The sequence below is a fragment of the Pempheris klunzingeri genome, chromosome 1 (genome assembly GCF_042242105.1).
Source record: "Pempheris klunzingeri isolate RE-2024b chromosome 1, fPemKlu1.hap1, whole genome shotgun sequence".
NCBI lineage: Eukaryota > Metazoa > Chordata > Actinopteri > Acropomatiformes > Pempheridae > Pempheris > Pempheris klunzingeri.
This window is the reverse complement of record NC_092012.1, coordinates 12,364,291-12,383,408: the sequence shown is the minus strand read 5'-3', so window position 1 is coordinate 12,383,408 and position 19,118 is coordinate 12,364,291. Positions and strand designations below refer to the sequence as shown.

Sequence of the window (19,118 nt, the reverse complement as noted above, 5' to 3'; positions counted from 1 at the left end):
CACAAAAACTCAAAGCAAAGCAATAGAATCAGTATTAAGAGGCCAAGTGTTCTAAAACATATTGTAACCATCTTCAAGTCTCACACATGGAACACAAGCTTTACTTTTTTGTGGGAAGTAATGCACATGCAGATCTTTGTCTTTGGGATTTGGGATATTTTGTAATTATATAAACCAGGACATCGTCTTCATCATGTTGTGGCTCTTTGGCGAAGGGTATTTTGGGTGGTGTGGGTGAGACAGGTGCAGTGTGCAAAAACACACAGCAAATATATTTTAGCATTCCCCTCCTCAATGCTGTGTCCAGTTGGCTTAATTGATCCAAATAAAACAGGTGCTTCAAATGCTTGCCATACAGTACAGCCGAAGGTGTTCAATAGGTGACTTTCAAGCTTTGTGATGTGTCCAGGAGCAGCAGATAAAGATGCAGGACAGAAAATAGACTGTCACCACACCTCTGATGTCTTATCTGAACACATCACTGTCACACAAACAAGCCACTCGCCCCTCACAAGCACACACACACACACACTCTGAATGTGAGGGCGGATGAGAGTGAGTCACTCTCCCTTCTGGCCATGAAAAAAAACAGCAATCTGTGGCAGAGAGACTGGGCCTTAACATGTTTGCTTTAAATACATAACCATTTTTTTCAAATTTGGGCACCCATTACTTGACTGATTGATCAGGACTTTGAAACCGCAAACGCATTACACCTTACTGTAACATTAGCAGTTCAGACAGTGGTTAGCAGTAGTAGTTGCCATCACATCTGTCCAGGGGACTGCTACAATGATAATGCCCATTAGGATGTTCTGCTGGACATAAACCAAGGCTTCATACAGCTCAGCCTCAGACCCATCATTTTACCAACAAATAAGGGCAGTGGTTAAAAAAAAACAACAACACAGATGCAGTGAGAGAAAAAGACCAGCTCTAAGTCTGGCTGATGCAATCTAATGGAACATCAAACTATGAGGGACAGATGCCCAAGACTGCCAGTTAAGGCCATGACCACAGTGAGCCTGCTAAATTAGAAAACACATTTTTCCTCAAAGGTCTGGCCCTCCATCTGCACTAAGACAATGTTTTGACACCTATCGTGGTGATTTTTGAAAATAATGTCCAGAATGGATGGATCTCAAAATGCCAGTGCTGTATTATGGTGTGAATGGGAAAACAAAGCTCTTCAAGAGTGATGACAAATGACTTTGCAGACATGGTGAGGTGCTGTGTAGCACTAATGTGAAGCAACCAGCTTTCTGTTGCCTCCAGCTCTTTTTGAACACTCATATGTATGCTGACAAAGCCAATCACACAGTGCAGATGTTCTTATTAACCTACATTTATGTTTTTAAAGTCAACTATAAATAGCATAAAAATAGTGATTGAAGTACAGCAGTGTCAGAATTACGGTTTGCATTGGTTAATGCCTAAACATAGATAACGCTGGAAATATTTTGTGATCAGAAGAGGCTCAAACCAACAATGAATTGATCCTGCTAACGAGCCCGATACAGCCTTTGCCTCCATGCCACAGAACTCCACTGTCAAACTAGAAAAACAAATAGGAGAGCTGAACTGTTGCACTAGCTGATTTGTCCCTTCAACATAACAAGAGTGACATGTGGCTTTATCCTGAGAATGTATTTTCAATAGCTGTGGTTAAAGCATGTCATTGCATATGCTCAAGGACATAGTTTTGTGTTTACAGTGATTTGCTGGTTTAACAAGCTGAGAGGAATAAATCACACTTGCTTAGGATAGTTGTGGGATATCATTCAGCAACCGTGTTGTAATGGTAGCAGACCACATTGGCCCAACAAGGCAAAGATAGTAACATGGTTATACAATGTAGGGAGGAAACGTAATGAGGACAGCTACACTTTTCAGTGGAACCATGGTGAGAATCAGGTGCACAACAGCAGATAAAGGCAGAAATAACTGAATCGTTTGGACATGTTAACACTGAAGCTACACTGAAGTCTGCACTTCAGGGAAGTGAATAATGGTACTCTATTTTAATGGACAAACAAGTCTATTGTTTTAGTGAACACTGAATGTGTAGGTAGAGGTGGTTGGCAGACAGTGAAGAAGAGAGAACAGACCTCAAGGGGAAATTGAGACAACGAGATGAGACAGGGGAATTGACATAAACAGTAGCAGGACAGGAGTGACTAAGACCGAGACGCACTGTCTATAATTCTTGAGATGCCCTGAGCTGCGACACATTCAAATGAGAGGAATGAGCCGCTGACTACTTTTGGTATACATTGTGTGTTGGTTTCCCCAACAACACTTCTAAATATAACCCTCCACAACTGGAGCAAATGTTGAATAATGAAGCGCGGGAGGTTCTGGAAAAGGAAGACATTGCGGGAAAAAATATTGCCAACAAATTTCAAGAAAAATAATCCCCATTTTTTTCTGCAAGGCTCAAGGCCAAACACATGGGAACATTAAATATGTCATGATATTCCCTTACAATCTTCATGCGTTCTCCTTGTTTATTCATCTCAGCATTTTTGAAGTCTTCCTATTGAATCTCAGCTGGAGGGAAGACAGGTAGGGAACACAGGTCTATAAAGCACAGAATCCAATAAACTAGTAAGCACTGCAAAAAACCTATAAATGACATCAACTGCATGTAAGAAATAAATAGTTTATGAACCTTATTAATATGACTGGGTCCTCCAGGTCTCTAGAACTACTGGTACGTCAACATACACCACTAAATTAGGGCACAGAGGGTTTCTTCTCAAAAATGCAGTTTTTGCATTTCTGCCTTCTCAGAGGCCAAGTCAAACAGGAGAGGTGGTGTCGGAGTTGGCAAATAGTGTACAACAGACGCTGTGGGAGCCTGGCAGGCATCGGTACAGCGGAAACGAACGAAACTCATCTCAAAATCCTGTAACACTACCACACACGCACACCCCGGATTCTTCGTTTCAAGTCCACTGAAAGGTCACTTACTTGCCTCTGATGTGCCATGTGAGGAAACCTGTGTTTTCTCAGCCGCGACGCACGTACTGCAGCCAAACTGCCTAATGGTTTAAGTATCACAAATCATCTGTTACTGTTACAAAAGCGACGTTAGTTTATACTTAGTTCTGCTTGATCCAAGGGCTACGATATTTTGAAAAAACATGAGATAAAAAACCTGAATGAAGGCAAACTGAAATTGATTGAAATTCCCATCTTATTTCAGAGCCAACACAAAAACATTTGTGATAGAAAGAACAGGAAGACCATAGTTTTGGAGCTCTCTAATACCAGTTGAAATGATGATATACATTGTACTTCATCTCCATATGACATTGAGGCAACAAGGCAAAAAGCTGATTTTATTAGCAGCCATGCATTGGATCCATAGCTGCAATGGTCTTGATGTCCCAAAGCCAATGAGTGAATAACCGATTCGATTATAGTCCAGAGGTACACATCATTTAGCACAGTGTTAGGTCAATGATGAACTTTTGCCCTTTTCCTCATTAGAGAGCGCGCTGGATTATCAACTGTTACTTTTTGATACCAGTCCAAAGTTTTGTACTGCACACTAGGACTGGGCTCAACAATATATTGATTCAAATCAATCTTCATTTCAATGATCCAGTAGCAATTCATAAAATCCTGAAGTCAATCTTTTAATAAGTGCTTTTTCCTGTGGATGCATGGAGCTGTAACCCTGTTAAGTCTTGTGTGGCCAACCTTGGGTTCTTGGCACAAGATCTGGCCATTGTAAAATATGAAAACACATGGTCTGTCTGTCTGTGGAACTGTGTATGCATGCATGTGTATATTTGACGTAATGATACAAGTGTGTTAAATATATGAAATCTTTTTAAGATATGTAGCCCTGAAAGACAAACGGTTTCCAGCATCAGCAATAGATCCTCCCTTCAAGGCCCTGCCTGTCTTGTCCAATGAGGCCCATGACGACACATCTAGACTGGCAACTGAAGCTGCTCGTCTGGAGCAAGTGGAGGCATCAAAGTTAAACAAGCATAGAAATAACAGCTTTTTTCCTGTACACTACTGTATTTGAATATACAGTACATTCTTAATATAATTTCTATAGTTTCTGACACATTCCTTGGTCCTGTGTGTGTGGATGTTGCCCCTACTCCGAGAAGTCAAAGGAATCTTCTGCACTCTCTTTGGGCTGGCCTCCACAACAGAAATCATGGTATCACAGTAAACTCCAGCTGATGAGGCACAGGAAGAAGGGATGTAAAATGTTCCACTCTGAAGATCCACTGACCTTGTAGAGGGTGCAGGGGAGTATTTCCTTTTGGCTTGCAAGGCAAACCAACATCTCTGGGACCAGTGTCCCTTCTGAGAGAGTTTTCTCAACCGAAAGCATTCATGATGGGGCTTTATTTTTATGGACTTCACAGTTTACAATGTCCAAAGGTTTTACAAGACTGTTTTTCAACATGTTCAAACTACCCTCCTCCCCTAATTTCGCTGAAGATGTGTATGCATGGTTCATACATTGGATTTATTCACCTACTCAAGGTTGTTCTGCAGTGTTGTCTCTCCCCCAGGCCTGGACTGCTGTTCATATTTTGTCGTGTGTCCCCTTTCACTGCATTTACCATGTTGAAATGTAAAAATTGCACTACTTGACTTTCCACCTGTGATTGTACAGATACAAGTACAGACATAAACCTGCCACGCTAACTAAAAGCAATAACACTTGTGTCCACGTAACATTGCGCATACTGTCTCGGCAACACACCCTCTGCACTAAAAGCACGTGTTATTTCATTATAGTTTCACTATATTGTGTTGACTGCTGTGTGTTGGCCATGTTACATAAAACTACTAGTAGTATTTATGTAACTACTTTGGGGTCAATTTTTAATGTAACCATTAATATTTTAATAAAACACTAGGTTAGCCGGTTCCTTGTACGCTACAGCATTAGTTCTCCAAGCATCTCTTTCACATATAAACAAAACTGGTATTGTAACTGAAACATCCCTTTTCCAGAATGATATTGGATTAAATCAGGACCTTGTGAACAGGAAATGAATCGATTCAAGAAATCTGTGACGATACCCAGCCCTACTGCATGACATAACACTTGAATCTGAAAACAAGTTTAACCAGCCTACCTGTTTCCCATTTAGAAACTTCCTAAATGCACCAACTGCCTTAACTCCAACACAGTCATACAAGAGTTCTGCTTAAATTGCGTATAGAGCTTTCTAAAAGGAAGCCCTTCATAGAGGAAGGAAACGGCTAAAAGTTTGGTCAGTACTTCAACAAGACTCAGGTTTGATAAACAGCCCAAGCAAGAGGGTGTGAGGCTGTCAATTCAGAGTCATTAAGTTTTGGCCAAAGGTCACAAGAGTCAACTCTACCCTGAAAGCAAAGAGGGTAAAATGGGAAGAACACAATTCTGATGATGACTATGCATAACAGCAGCAGACAGTCCTTCCTGAGGTGTTAGTTCGTATCTATACAAGATAATAAGAGGTGGAAACCAGAGGTGGTGAACTTAACTGGCTGACTAACAATAATCCTGAATACGTCTTTCAGATCAGAGGTCAGCTCCAAGAAACCCTGCCTTCCCTTCCCCCACCCATTACCCCATAAAACACAGACCACAGACCTGACACTTTTTTTTTTTTTTTTTTAACAAAAGCTGCCCCTCAATGCTCCTCCCCTTTGCCCCTTTCTCTACTTGACTGTGGCTCTCCTACTCTCCTTCTGTTATGGTTATCTACATCTCTGAGAACAATAAGGCCGAGGCAGTGGAGCCAAGAGAGGACTGAAGAGGGCCACAGATGTCTGTCCCACCACCCACCCCCATGCCACATTCAGCTCTCACTTCTGTCCATAGAGGTAGGGGTGGGTTTTGGTTGTGGTGGTGATAATGGAGGGTGGTAGAAATGAATGGAAATGGGAGCTAAAGCTATTGTTACCATAAAGCAATAGATGACATAATTTCACTGAGCCGCAGCTGCTCTCTTTCTCAAAGAGGAGTGGAGGAGAAAAGTCAGTATGTTAAGGGGAGAACAAGATCCTCAAAAACCTGAAAGATAGCTTAGTAGACAAAAAGGCAAAAGTAGAGCAACCTGCGGAGCGACTCAAAACATGGGGAAAAAAAAAGATGGTTGCAAGTTCTTGGACACCATATGGAGACTTCTACTCTTTAAAACACGCTGTGCATCTCTTCTGTTCTCGTTCACACAGCAAGCTTCCCTCCTCATCAACAGGCAGAGTTGGTATTGATCTTCCCTCTGGGTTTTCTATTTACAGTCTGCTGGTTAGCAAGGAGAGTGGGGAGCGTGTTTTCCAGAAACTTTACTCAGCAACCATTGATTTGCAATTAAACTGGGACCACGCATTCCTCCACCAAATCTGTCATTCTCAAATGCCTCAAAGAGATGGCCTGCATACATATCATATTTTGATGTAATTCCGTGGCCTAAACACCACAGAGCTGCAAAAACAACCCAAACAGCGGCTGCTATGGCTGGGAAGAACTGCGATACTAAAAAGAACAAATACAAATATATTGAAAATGGACAAGATCCATATAACTGCTTGGACAGTCAGTGAATCGTGGACACTTTAATGATGCCAAAAATGGGTTTTTCTGACACATATGCACATATCCGTCGTAAGATGTCTGTTATTATTTTACAAAGAAAGAATGTCAGTCTCATCAACATGGAGGATTTCAAATGACATCATTTTTGCACGTTACCCTTCAAAAGTCTGGCTTTATTTGTGAAAGTCAGTGGAAGTCAGCTTTTCACCATTTTAACGATTGTTTTTTCCCCAAGGGGTAATGTGTTGCATGTTTGCCATATGGTAGGAGAGACCAATTCTACTTAAGGTAATACCACTTGCAAACCCTCTAGTAAGCATTCCTAGTGAAGGGTATCATTAGGATTTTATCAATATTACTGCTCTTATTGTTACTCCTTATCGGTTCAGTTTGGATCTTATCAATACCATTATCCGTTCTTTTTCATTACGTAATAACTGCTTTTTAAAAAATATTGTTTTAAAAAGAACACATTCATAACATGATTTTACTTAAATATTTTAAATATAACTAGATGTTCTTTCCAGAGCCGCAACAGTAATGTTTACAACAGCAAAATCACTATATAAACCCAATAATACCTCACTGGAAACCAATCTAAAATGTCAATAAAATAAATCGTAGTCCTGGCATTAAAACACTGAGTGAAGTTTACAGGAATGAAGACATCAGTCCTTCCTCTGCTTCTGAGGTGATTCACTGCCTGCAGGGACTGATTTGTCTGAGCTAGCAGCTAAGTTTACAAGATTTTACAAAATGTAAAGATATGTGGCAAACTATGCTAAATAGTTTATAGACTGGTTTCATTTTAGCTTGTTTGTAGCGGTTTGCTATTAGCCAGGCTAGCACGCTGTGCTTGTGCATAACAGAGGTGGATAAAGACAATAAAACACCAGACCTGGCTTAGCAGCATGGTTACAATCTAGCTAATGTTAAAAAGTCATTAAAGTGTACTGTGTATAGCGATGGGAGCCCATGGAGCCAACAGCAATTATATGTTTGCAGGTAAAACCTCTACCACTGAAACACGGCAGCAGCAAGAAAGTAGGAGGTTGAGTGGCTTAAACAGTCAGACAGCCAGTGGATCTCACAGGGTGTGGTGACTCTATATCCCAGAAAAGGCAAGACATTCCTGGGACAAACAAGCAAAGTGCTGGTTAGGCTGAGAGAGCAGACGGCAGAGTGTACCGGAGGGGGAAAAGAGCTGATGAGAGAAAGCAGAGAAACAGAGCAGGCCAGGAGTTCCAACATGGAGGCAGTAGCCATATGTCAGCACAGTTCAGCACACACGCATGGTCTGTAAGGAAAGGTCTGCAAAGGCAAAGTCTCACTCGCTCGCTCTGGTTTCTGTCTGCCTTCCTGCTCTCTCTGCTTGGTACTGGTAGCATAACATGTGCCTCCCATCCCCCAAACCACACAGACACACCCACTCTGCTCCCCTCTCTCTACTCCTCTGCAGAGAGGCGTGCAGGTTGGAAGAGGGGGGCCAGAAGGATGAAGTGGCGTGGGAAGGGTTAAGTCCAAACAGATCCATCTGCTTCCTCGTCTGTCCTCCTGGCTGGCTGCTGGCCCCAGCCCAGCTTTTACACAGCCTGCAGCCTGACGCGAAGCATAAACACATACACACAACAGGACAGCATACATCAAAACCACAATGCTGATGGGTTTGAGCATTTTTGCAGGCTTTTTTATATATATATGTATGTAAGAAGACAGAAAGGTTTTCCAGATGGTCTTCAACAAGATACTAATGCTCTGGGCCAGAGACCGCCAATAAATTTAATTGAACACCTGAGAATGTCTTTGAGCAAAACCCCCTACTTTCCTTCTGGAAATACTATTTGACAGTTTCAGGAAGAAATGGATCAAAAGATAATCATATTTCAATCTGTATGTTTACATCAAAATAAATATTCCTTTAAGAACATTTTATCAGGTTAAAAGTTTGATTCAGCCCACAATGTGTTTTGCTCAACTTGCCCAATAGCCAGGGTTTGCATGAGTTGGCTAATAAATAGTAATTGTTAACCTGTAAATGTCCAGAAAGTTGCGTGGTAGCCGACAGGACAGAACATTTTCTCTGCTACATTATACAGACATGCTCTGTAAACTTTGGTGCGAGGGTAACATGGACCGTGAGAAAGCAGCCTTTGACACAGAGAGACAGAATGTGCACTACAGCGCGCATTTTCTTTCTACCAGTTTCTCTTATCTACAGGCATGACCACACATCTTGTGTTTTACCTTGGCCTGCTGAACGAGCTAGCAAACAAACATCCTCCAGGGAAAGTACATCCGCTAACGTCCTCTTGTAGGATATACAGCTAGTTGGCTTGTCAACTGCAGCATTTTGAACAGTTTAACAACTTACCAGCAAATCTTAGTATAAGATGTGAAATTGTGTGGGTTATCTTTAGATATCTGTCCATGACCTGGTAGGCCACTGTTACCGGGGCCAGTTTGTTTACATTGTGTCTAGGTGCCACTGAAGGCTCAGCTGTTAAAACATGCACACCTGCCTGCCCACTCAGAAGCTTAGAGGCTAAAAGAGCACATGCCCAAAGACATTTTTCCTCCTTTCAAATGTTCAAAAGGGTACAGTAAAGATCTTCATGGAGGTTGATGTGGACCGGACCAACATGTTGTTTTTTAGTATTTGGTCTCGTAAGTGTGGAATATCACGTGGTCAAATTGAAAGACTGAGCATCCCGACTCACTTAATTCAGATATGCTTACTCTAATAATCACCTTACATAATATACATCATCCTGTTTGCAGTGTTTACATAACAGCTGCAATAACTAAGATTCAGCTCTGATTATAATCACATTGAGAGTGCATGTAAACACTGAACACCATACACTCTTCTAACTTGCTTTCCCTACTACTTCCTGCAACTACACCAAAGTGAAAGCTGGGAAAAAAATCTACCACACTGCTGTGTCAATACTTGTCCCTACTAATTTTACCTATACACTGATATAAGGCTACAACAGGAGAAATATGATTGATGGACAGAGCCAAAAAAAAAAAAAAAAAAAAAAAAAAACTCACTCACTTACGAATACTATTTCAGTTATGGGATGAGATGAATATACATGCCTGGACCCATCCATGTGCTGTACACAGCGGGACAGCTGCATGGAATCAAAGGCAAGAACATAAAGGCAAGGGACAACAGCGTGCACTGCTGCATACACCCCTCATAAAAGAGTGTGTTGTCACTGAGCGGAGATGTTGTCTGATGAAGGAACACCTGGTTAGGGAGAGGCCCAAACCTGCCGAACCTCCACAGTTATTCCGCCTTTCTATTCAAACAACACAACAAAGAGACTTGCGTCTTTACGGTAGTCTGGACAGGATGTACGATGGTGAAGTTATCTCAGAAGAACATGATTAGGCTGCTGATGTTGAGAAGTGTGTGAGCGAAAAATAGAGAGACAGAAAGAGAGACAGAGAGGGGCGTACAGACTTACAGTATGTCAGACAACAAGGTCAGCCCATCCCGGGAGAGGTGTTGGTTTTCTAACAGAGTACAGCTACTTGAAACCAAGGTCACTGCTCTGTGGCTGTGAGAGGGACAGGAGAGTGGGGCCAGACTGGGACAGCTTTGCCACATGGCCTATGTATAGGTTTGATGTGTTGTGTAGGCTGAATGAGTGTGTAACATTGTGTTTTAGAGTTGTGTGTGTGTGTGTGTGTGTGTGTGTGTGTCTGCCTTCAAATTGATGGAATTCAGATCACTGGCAGAAAATAAATAAATGAATGAATGAATAACATATCCACACCCATTCAGGGCCAAATTTCCTGAAACCAGATGCCTTTCTGACATAAACAAATCAGTCCATTATCGCTGCCATTATGGCTAGAAACTGTAGAGTAGGGATCTTAGCTGCTCTCAGCCCTCGTTCAACGTTTAATAGCCCTTTGCATGACTGCCTCCCCACAAAAAGAAGCCTATTGACTAGCATCATATTCTGATTCAGCAAAATATCAGAGCAGAGTTTCCTGTAGAATCTCAACACGGTCAAACACATGGCAAAGTATAGCAATTCAAACTAGCTACTTACCCAGGCTTAACTCTTACACACTGATGTTGAGACGAACCTATAAATTAACTATAGCAGTATCAATCCCTTTCTGTTATATATCTGTCCACTGTCTTCAGGTGACAGGAGCATTAGCAAGGAAAAGAAGGAATGATGAGATGCTTAGCGGTTATTCTATTCGGAACATTGAGATGTGAGCCAACCTTCAATTGTCTTTTTCAAGTTAATGTGACATCACAATCACAAATACCAATGGTACAAATGCCAATTTATTCTAGTAAACTATGTTGACAGATCTGTGAAAGTATGAGTGCCTGTTTACGTGATTCTCCGTGAGATCTAAGTCTTATTGAGAGCTAAAAAAATGAGTACGATTTCAATTTGTGCACATTATCAACAACACCCAATATTTGAATTAGTGCACAACAACTACAAGGGCTGGATGAGGGCCGTTGGATGCAGCTGGATGAGGGCTACTGGATGCACAAACAAAACCAAACACTAAGGAGGGAGGGCTACTTCAATGTTATCTTATCCTCCCCCACCTTGGACAAGGGCCTAGCAGCTCTAAAATTAGCTGTCACATCTAAACACAGTCTTTGGTGTAGCAACTACTCTTTGATGGGAACTTGGCTCATGGCTGATGCACTGAAAGCACATTCAAGCAGGGCCTTCCACAAGGATATAGAGTAGCCAGCCAGTGGGAAAAAGTAGCCTGCTAGGGGGGTCTGGGTTCATTTTTGGCCATCAAAGCCCAAATTTGGTTGCCTCTGGCACATTCTTAATGCCACTGTTCCATCATATACATTGACCTTACTTGTTGCATATTTTAATGGATATCTAAATGGGTAGGGCTATACTTTATCATTTATAATGTAATGCAAGTCCCTGCAGTCATATATTTTACTTTTAAACATGAAAACATGATGTAGGGTATCTGACATTTCTTACATAATTGGCCAGTGGCAAAAAAAAGTGCAAAAGCATTATTTTGATAATATTAATAACACTTAAGACGACTCTCCGCAGCTGCGAGTGCACACACAAAATGATATGGAGCATGTGGGGAGCAGGACTGATACAGACAGACGGGCACGTTTCTCTAAATCATGCTCGTGCTCAAAATATGCATCCATGGAGAATCACAACATTTTATTAGAATCAAAAATGAATATAATAAGTAGGATAGGGGGAAAAACATACTCAATTTCAGCACATACTATCAAATGATATTATAAATATACATATCAATATGAAACGATTGATTCCAAGCAAACATAATTCATAACAATAAAGGGACACAGTGGTGTTCTAGGATTCATACCAGACGACCACAACAAAACTAAACTTACTAATGCAATCCATATCATTTTTACATGATTTGCAAGAAGAGAAGGGAGTGGATATGACTGAACAGGGAGACTGTCACATGAAAACAAGCTACTTTTTAAAAAAAAAATACAGGGTTCTAGTTGATGATGGAATAAGTAGATAGCAGAATACATGGCAATTCATAGACCACCAGCATTACAAAGCAGCAGTGAGTCTAAAGCAGTCTAACCATCAGGTACAGATCCTGTTTGTGCGTGCGTGTATTAACATGTACTTAAGCATCTGGAAAACAATGATTGGGAAGCAACCATGACCTCCCAGCAAGTGCAGGGGGAAAAAATCTTGATGAAAGCCAACCAGCATCCTGTGCATGACTGTGCAGTTAAAACAATTACATTATACATTTGTTCGCATAATTTATATCTATATTTAGACACAAGGGAGGCGTTATGTGTGAATGAAATATTTTCAGTTTCAAAATTATTTGCCTTAAAGAATGATATGCGTGAAATAAAAACACAGACACAATGCTGCAACAAATAATGTAGCTTATACTGTTGTGCACAGTAAATTAGGTTGGGCATTTGACAGGAAATCCAGGAGACAAAAACTACACAACTTGTTGAATAGGCTTCTATGACTGTAGGCATGCTATTAAATGCATGTGCATGCGTGTGGTAATGGAAACTTTGCTATTGCTCACACGTCTAACAGCATGTGATTCTGGTGTCCAGTTACTATCCTTCTTTATCATTTCACTGCTTAAGTCCTTTGTCATCTCTCAGAGAAAACCTTGAATCAATGCTGCAAGATGTTGCACATAATGCTGCCGTCATGCACTGCTTATTATCCTTTTCACTCTCACACCTACGAGTTACTTCTACTCACACAGAGTGCTAACTGGTCTGAACCTCCATTACACAGATCACACTGGCCTCCCACTCCCACCCTACTAACAGTGGCAGACTGCTATGTGGGGAAGAGAGTGTGTGTGTGTTTGTGTGTGGTCGAACTGCACAGCATAATGGTGCAAAAACATGGAATTAGGGAATACTTACAGACCATCTTACAATCTGTCAACCTTGAGATATTTGACACAGAGTTCTGACACTCCTCAGATGAACTCTAACCTCCTGTGTCATCACTGGACATGCTGATGTGCAACTCCTGGGCAGGCAGCAATGTGTAGTACTGCATTCCCTTGCTTTCCATCACCCTGAAACTGTGCGACCTATGGCAGACCTCAAATTCCTCTGCCTAAGATGTGAGCTCCCTTCCATTCAGCTTGCTATTAGCGTATTTCTCCACACTCCATGCCACAGTGCCTCGCCTGTTCCCTGCAAACAGACTCCTTCTATACGCCATCAGTATGCAGCCTGCCTGAGGGGGAGGAGGAGGAGCAGCAGAGGGGAGGAAGAAGGGAAGGCTGGGAAAACAAAGCCTCTATAGTCGTCTCTCCAGCCGGGCCAGGCCGAGCCGCACTAGCGGGGGCGAGTTATGTAATGTGACTGGCAGGGCCCACTTCCCTGTTCAGAGCTTCTGCACACACTAATCCCCACTGAGGAACAAGCCCTGCTTTGGAGGAATAGGAGGAGATAGAAGTGGAGCTGTGAGGGAACCAGTGGAGAAGGTATGATTACAAGAATTTTAGCCTTTCATCTACACCAAATCGAACACACAGACATCCCCCCCCCTCAGCTCCTCTGCTGAAAAATAACAGAGTGATATCAGCACTGCTGATGGTTGGCTACAGCATATAGAGGAGAAGGCACTTTCACAAAAACAGCCTGTGATAATGGCACACTTTTAATGCTCATACTGATTGTAACAGGCAAATAAAAAGGTGGTCACATAAGGCCCATGACTGTAATGCCACACACACTAATGCTAAACTATACATTTGTCCCAGAGACTTACAATAAGTCTGTGTGCTAAACATGGTTGACAAATTTGAAGTGTTCATTTAATACTGGAGATTCAATAAAAGCAGTCAGTGCCCAGGCTCTAGTATAGTTTGGTAATGTAATGCTTATTATGAAACAGATTCTGGTCTACAATCTACTATCCACTAATGTCTACTGCATTAGAGCAATATGGTGGTTCTATATTCATGCTCTCGTGCCAAAGCAGAGAATTGTAAAACCCAGATAAAGCCCAGATAGATAGGTAGACAGATATGGCATGAGCTGAATGAGGCTAAGAGGAAGTGGTACCAAGACAGTCACACAGTGAAAGAGAAACTCAGAGTCAAGACAAGGACAAGTGAGGGCACCTCAGTCAGTTTTGCTAACCGTGGAGACCAGGTGGAGGATTTAAAGCAAGTTAAAAATAAAAGTCTGATTCTGATTTACTTAGCTGCTTGCCTGGAAACCATGTGACTGGCATCACATGAGGAGAGGGAGGAGGAGAGTGGCAGAGGGTTTGTGCGTGTGCATGTGTACGTGTGTGTGTGTGTGTGTGCGTGCGTGCGTGTCCAGCCCCCATAGGCACACACGCACACAGCATGTACTCCACTCCTGGCACCATAATAAGCTTTGTGATCAGTTTCCTTGGTTTCCACTGACGGTAAGCAGATATAGGCAGCTCAGAGAGGTAAACAGTGGCAGCTCTTGCTGGTGCACAGCCACAGGCACACAGACACAAGGGAGGCGGATGGGAGGAGAGAAAGCAAGTCAGAGACGGGGGAGAGCGATGAATATGTGCACAGGAAGATGGAAGATGGGAATGAGCCAGTGTTGCAACTGCTGGTTAGGACAGAATAAAAAAGAATGTTTGCAATTTTTATTTGATCAAAAGAAATCTGAAAAAAAGAATACAGAGAACGATCTTTGCATTTGTGCCTTTTCTCAGTTGATGTGTACATCTGTGCTGAATGGTGCGTGCAGGCATTGGTGACGAGCTGTAAGTGGTTCAGTTGGGGCTGCATAATGTGCACTTTGTGGAAATCACAATGTGCAAAAAAAAGGTTATATCAAATAAGAAAAAACTGCAGATGATATCCAGCTATATTAGCAATCTGAAGTCACGATAGTCCCACAAAGTGTAGCGTGAATAGTTACAGACTATGTAGACCCACCACAGTTTACAGGACTGTCTTGACTGAAGATTGTTAGCTGACTCATGATCACATCTGTGACAAGGTCAGACTGGGGGAAAAAAAAGACTGCACACCAGTCTGAGCAGTTTCTCTTTGTTGAGGCGAGATATTTTTTCTAGCGAGATGTGAACCCAATGAAGTCGACTGAAAAGTGCGCGGAATCTATGTTTTTATTCAGTCTATACCTGCTAGGGAGCTAACGCTAGCTAGCCAGCTGTCTGCAGGTGATGTCTTGTCAACACAAACAGTGCAGATAAATTAGTGAGCAGACTTTCAGTTTCTGCCTTGTCTGTGCTCAAAGGAATAATTAATGTGGATGAACTGTACTTAGTTGAAGCATCTGCTACTGACAGTCATGACATGCATAGCTGTATGAGATAGCATGCATCTTAAAAAATATTTGTTTTGCACATACACACTTAAAAAAATATAGACGCGCCATGTACGAGTCATTATGCATTAGCCAGTGAAAATAAGGTGAAATGCCTTCTTAATCCATTGTTTTCTTCTATTTATTATGCCTCAATACTGTAATACACCAGTGGAGGACTGGCACTGGATTGAAGAAGGTGACTGAAATGAGAGCAAAAGAAGAAGAACTGGCATCGATGTGAAATACTCGTCCTTCATCAAGCCTATTGGACTATTGGACTACATCAAGACTATTGGATACAATTCCAATAGTTTGAGTCAACTTTGTGCAGCATTAAACACACATTCTTATGAGATTAGGATGTATGATGAAAATGGTCTTGTTTTTGACAAGACATTGGGACATGGGCTACAGTCACATTCACTGACAGAAAGATGTCCTTTGGCATGTGCAATGCCTGTGTGAGTGAAACAGTGAGAGGGTAATGGAGGGGTTTTGTTGGACACATGCTAGTTCTGCACTGTGACCTACTTTTCATAGTCTGTAACGCTCACACACACACACACACAAACACAGTCACACAGCCTCTGACAAAGGGACAGGAAAGCAGAGGTTAGGCATGCACTAAGCCCTGTTCTTAATACATGCATTCCAGTGGATAGAGTTCAATGCTGCTGCGCTTTCAGCCTGCCTGTTGGTACAAGCAATGCCTGCATACACAGTCTCCTGCATGACTGACAATAAAGGGTAGAGCCCGATGCTTGTAGTATGTAAGCACATGTGTATACAAGAACACTCAAGCACAGACAGTCTCTTTAGGTCAGTTAAAAACTAAAAATAAAAACTACACTGGTTGTTGGCTAAACAAGAGGTACTTGAGCTTCCATTATTGTAATGATGACATTAACTAAGCCAAAGAAATTAAAAATATGACACGAAATACACGTCTTCCTATGTTGCATGGTTGACACCAATATAAACTCCATTTCGAAAAAAAAGAATTAAGAGGAGCCAATATTCCTTTTATGGTAAAATTATTTATGCTCCTACATATACGAAGGACGATAAAAACATAACAGTGGAAATACGACGTTTCAATCTAGCGTTTCTCACAAGAATGCCTACACACACACCACAAAGTACCGCATACCATGTATTATGATCTCAGCACAAACGGATGAAGAAAAAAAAAAAAGACACGTGCTTCAGTGATAGTATTTCAATGACAGCAGCCTTAAAAGACCCGAATATCAGCCTGATGATTACGTTTTCAAAAAGACGTTATTTGTCAACATACCGATTCCATGGCTGTGGGAGAATGTCAGTGGGCTAAAATCCAACTAGAAAAACACCTGCCGCTGCAGAGTCCACAGATTCCTGAAAAACAAGATGAAAACAAAACCAAGCATTAATTATTTGGACACGACAAGCAGTTTTACACTCCTTATGATGGATAGGTATTGGGGTGGGTGCAGAAGGTTATGTTTCTCCTCCCAGGATTGACTCACCCACAATTCTGTGGCAAGCCGAAAAAAGGTTAATGGAAGAACAGGAGGCACCGACATGCAGAGAGGAATTTGGTCCCCTTTTCATTCCTTTGACCCAACATTGGACACTCAAAATCCTGTCTTTGTCCAAAATAACCCCACTCTGCACCCAGTCCCTGTTCTCACATGTGGTCATGATGCATCACAAACCTGTACTCTGTTCTGTCCTGAACGGTATGAACTGAGCCTAAAACTGCCCAGCCTAAGCAAAGTCAATCAGTTACATACAGATTATCAGTTTAACCTTTATTTATGGGCAGAGTTTTGATTAGACTAGCCTGCCGATAAAGTCCTATGAGAATGTAGACAATCCAAAACAGTCTTTTTTGTGACAGAGCATGAAAGCATGTGACACACATTACCAACTGTACATTCTGTATACACAAAAAAACAACATTCGATTCAACCTTTATAAAAAAAAGCCTGTAAGCTAACAAGCTGATTAGCATTGGACATCTGCTCAAAGTATGTCAGTAAAACACATGAGGTGGTCAATTTGTACAGGCAATTTAACTGTATAAATCACACACTCACTGCTAATTCTTAAGTCATTTGGAAAACTTTTATAAGTTCCAAAAACAATGTCAACAACGGACACTTTACACCACCATGCTCATTCAATCTGTTTTCTTCTGAAACCTGCATACAAATGTATAATACAGTGTCACTTGTCAACACGTCAATTCACGGTTGACAAGGTAAAGAGGGAGCATCATCCTTTACCTGTAAACCTTCACTTTTCAGTTTTTAGAACTGGTTTTAGAACCAGGAAATAAACATTAAAAATGAATCAGTATGATGCCATAATGACCAGAAATTCAATTAATGGATTAAGTAAGCCCTTCATAAGTTTCCAATAGCTTTAATCTAAGTTGCAGGTATAGTGTAGAACTAGAGTTTAAATCTAGGGCTGTACCTTTAGGGTACCATCTGTGAGAAACTGCTTAACATTATTTGTACGTATGTGTAAGATAATGTCAGGCTACTATTGAGTAAATATACATTTTTCACTATAATTGGCAGTGTTTTCACACCAATATCCATTATTATAATTATGTTGTCTGAGCTGATTTAATTATGTAAGATGAACAGCAATATTTAGCTAGGTTACTTTAGCCACTAGCCACAACGTTAGCCACTAGTTGTAACTAACTAATAAAGATCCGAGTATACGGGGCTTGGTTGCCCCCAGAGAATATTTCCATATCTGGTACATCAAAAGCAGCCAAATGGAGCACAAGACAATCCAAGCTAGCCGGTTAAAGCCCAGCATCCCAGTTCTGCTCATGTGCCTAAACTTCATGGCTGGTTGCCCTCCCCCCAGTCCCCTTCCAACTATGAGGACAAGGGTTTATCAGGGTTTAGGAGGCAGGACATGAGGGGGTATTTAACAGAGGCCCAGTGTTGGGCTAAACTGGTGACATTCCTGTGATTATGGGACGCCCCCCCCCTCCCCTCCAGTTTGAACTCACATTTGTTCCATCAATCTGCTTTCAAGCATCACAAAAGGACTGGAGACCAACAGTCAGTGGCAACTAGCAGCAGGTTTAACATGATTTAAAAAGACTCCTGGGAACGGCGTTTTACCCCACAAACTATGCTTAAATGTGTGCTTATCTATTATTTGTAAGTATTCATTTATATCTCTGCCACAGGATAATAGCAAGTAAAACCTGTGTGAAGGGTTTTACAGGATAGAGTACAAAGGCTGATAGTACAAGCAGGGTGGCAGGTGGGTACGCGGGACAGGATTAAGGCCAGACCTCAATGGGATGGCCTAAGTGGTAAGGAGGATGATGGCTAGATGCGTATTTGTGTTTGTACTGGAGTGGAACCTGTGGGGCTTTCCCAGCGGGAAGCACAGGATTGACGGATTGTAATAATCCAGCCAGGAAGCACAACACTACCCTCCCAACAGAGTTTTGGAGACGGAATACAGACAATCCCCCTTGATGATCACTTACAAAAACTGACAAGAGGCACAGTTTTAACCAAGAATTGTACGCTATAAAAAGCTTTACAAAAACCTTTGGTAGACCAGGGTTAATCTCTAAATTATATATAAGAGCTAGACAAGGAGACATTGCAATAAATTACGCCTGTATTACAAAATTTAAAGCCACCATTTTTATAGTATACCATTTCTTTAAGACAC

The 19,118-nt window shown here is 41.6% G+C and overlaps 1 protein-coding gene across 2 annotated transcripts in view; it reads right to left on the bottom strand.

The window, feature by feature from the left end:
• The window catches only part of ankrd11 (ankyrin repeat domain 11), a 98,857-nt gene that overhangs the window by 58,746 nt on the left and 20,993 nt on the right, over positions 1 to 19,118 (bottom strand). For both annotated transcript variants that reach the window (XM_070847873.1, XM_070847956.1), the window contains exon 2: positions 16,714 to 16,793. The gene's annotated coding sequence lies outside the window, so the exon portion shown is untranslated. The remainder of the gene's footprint in view (positions 1 to 16,713; positions 16,794 to 19,118) is intronic.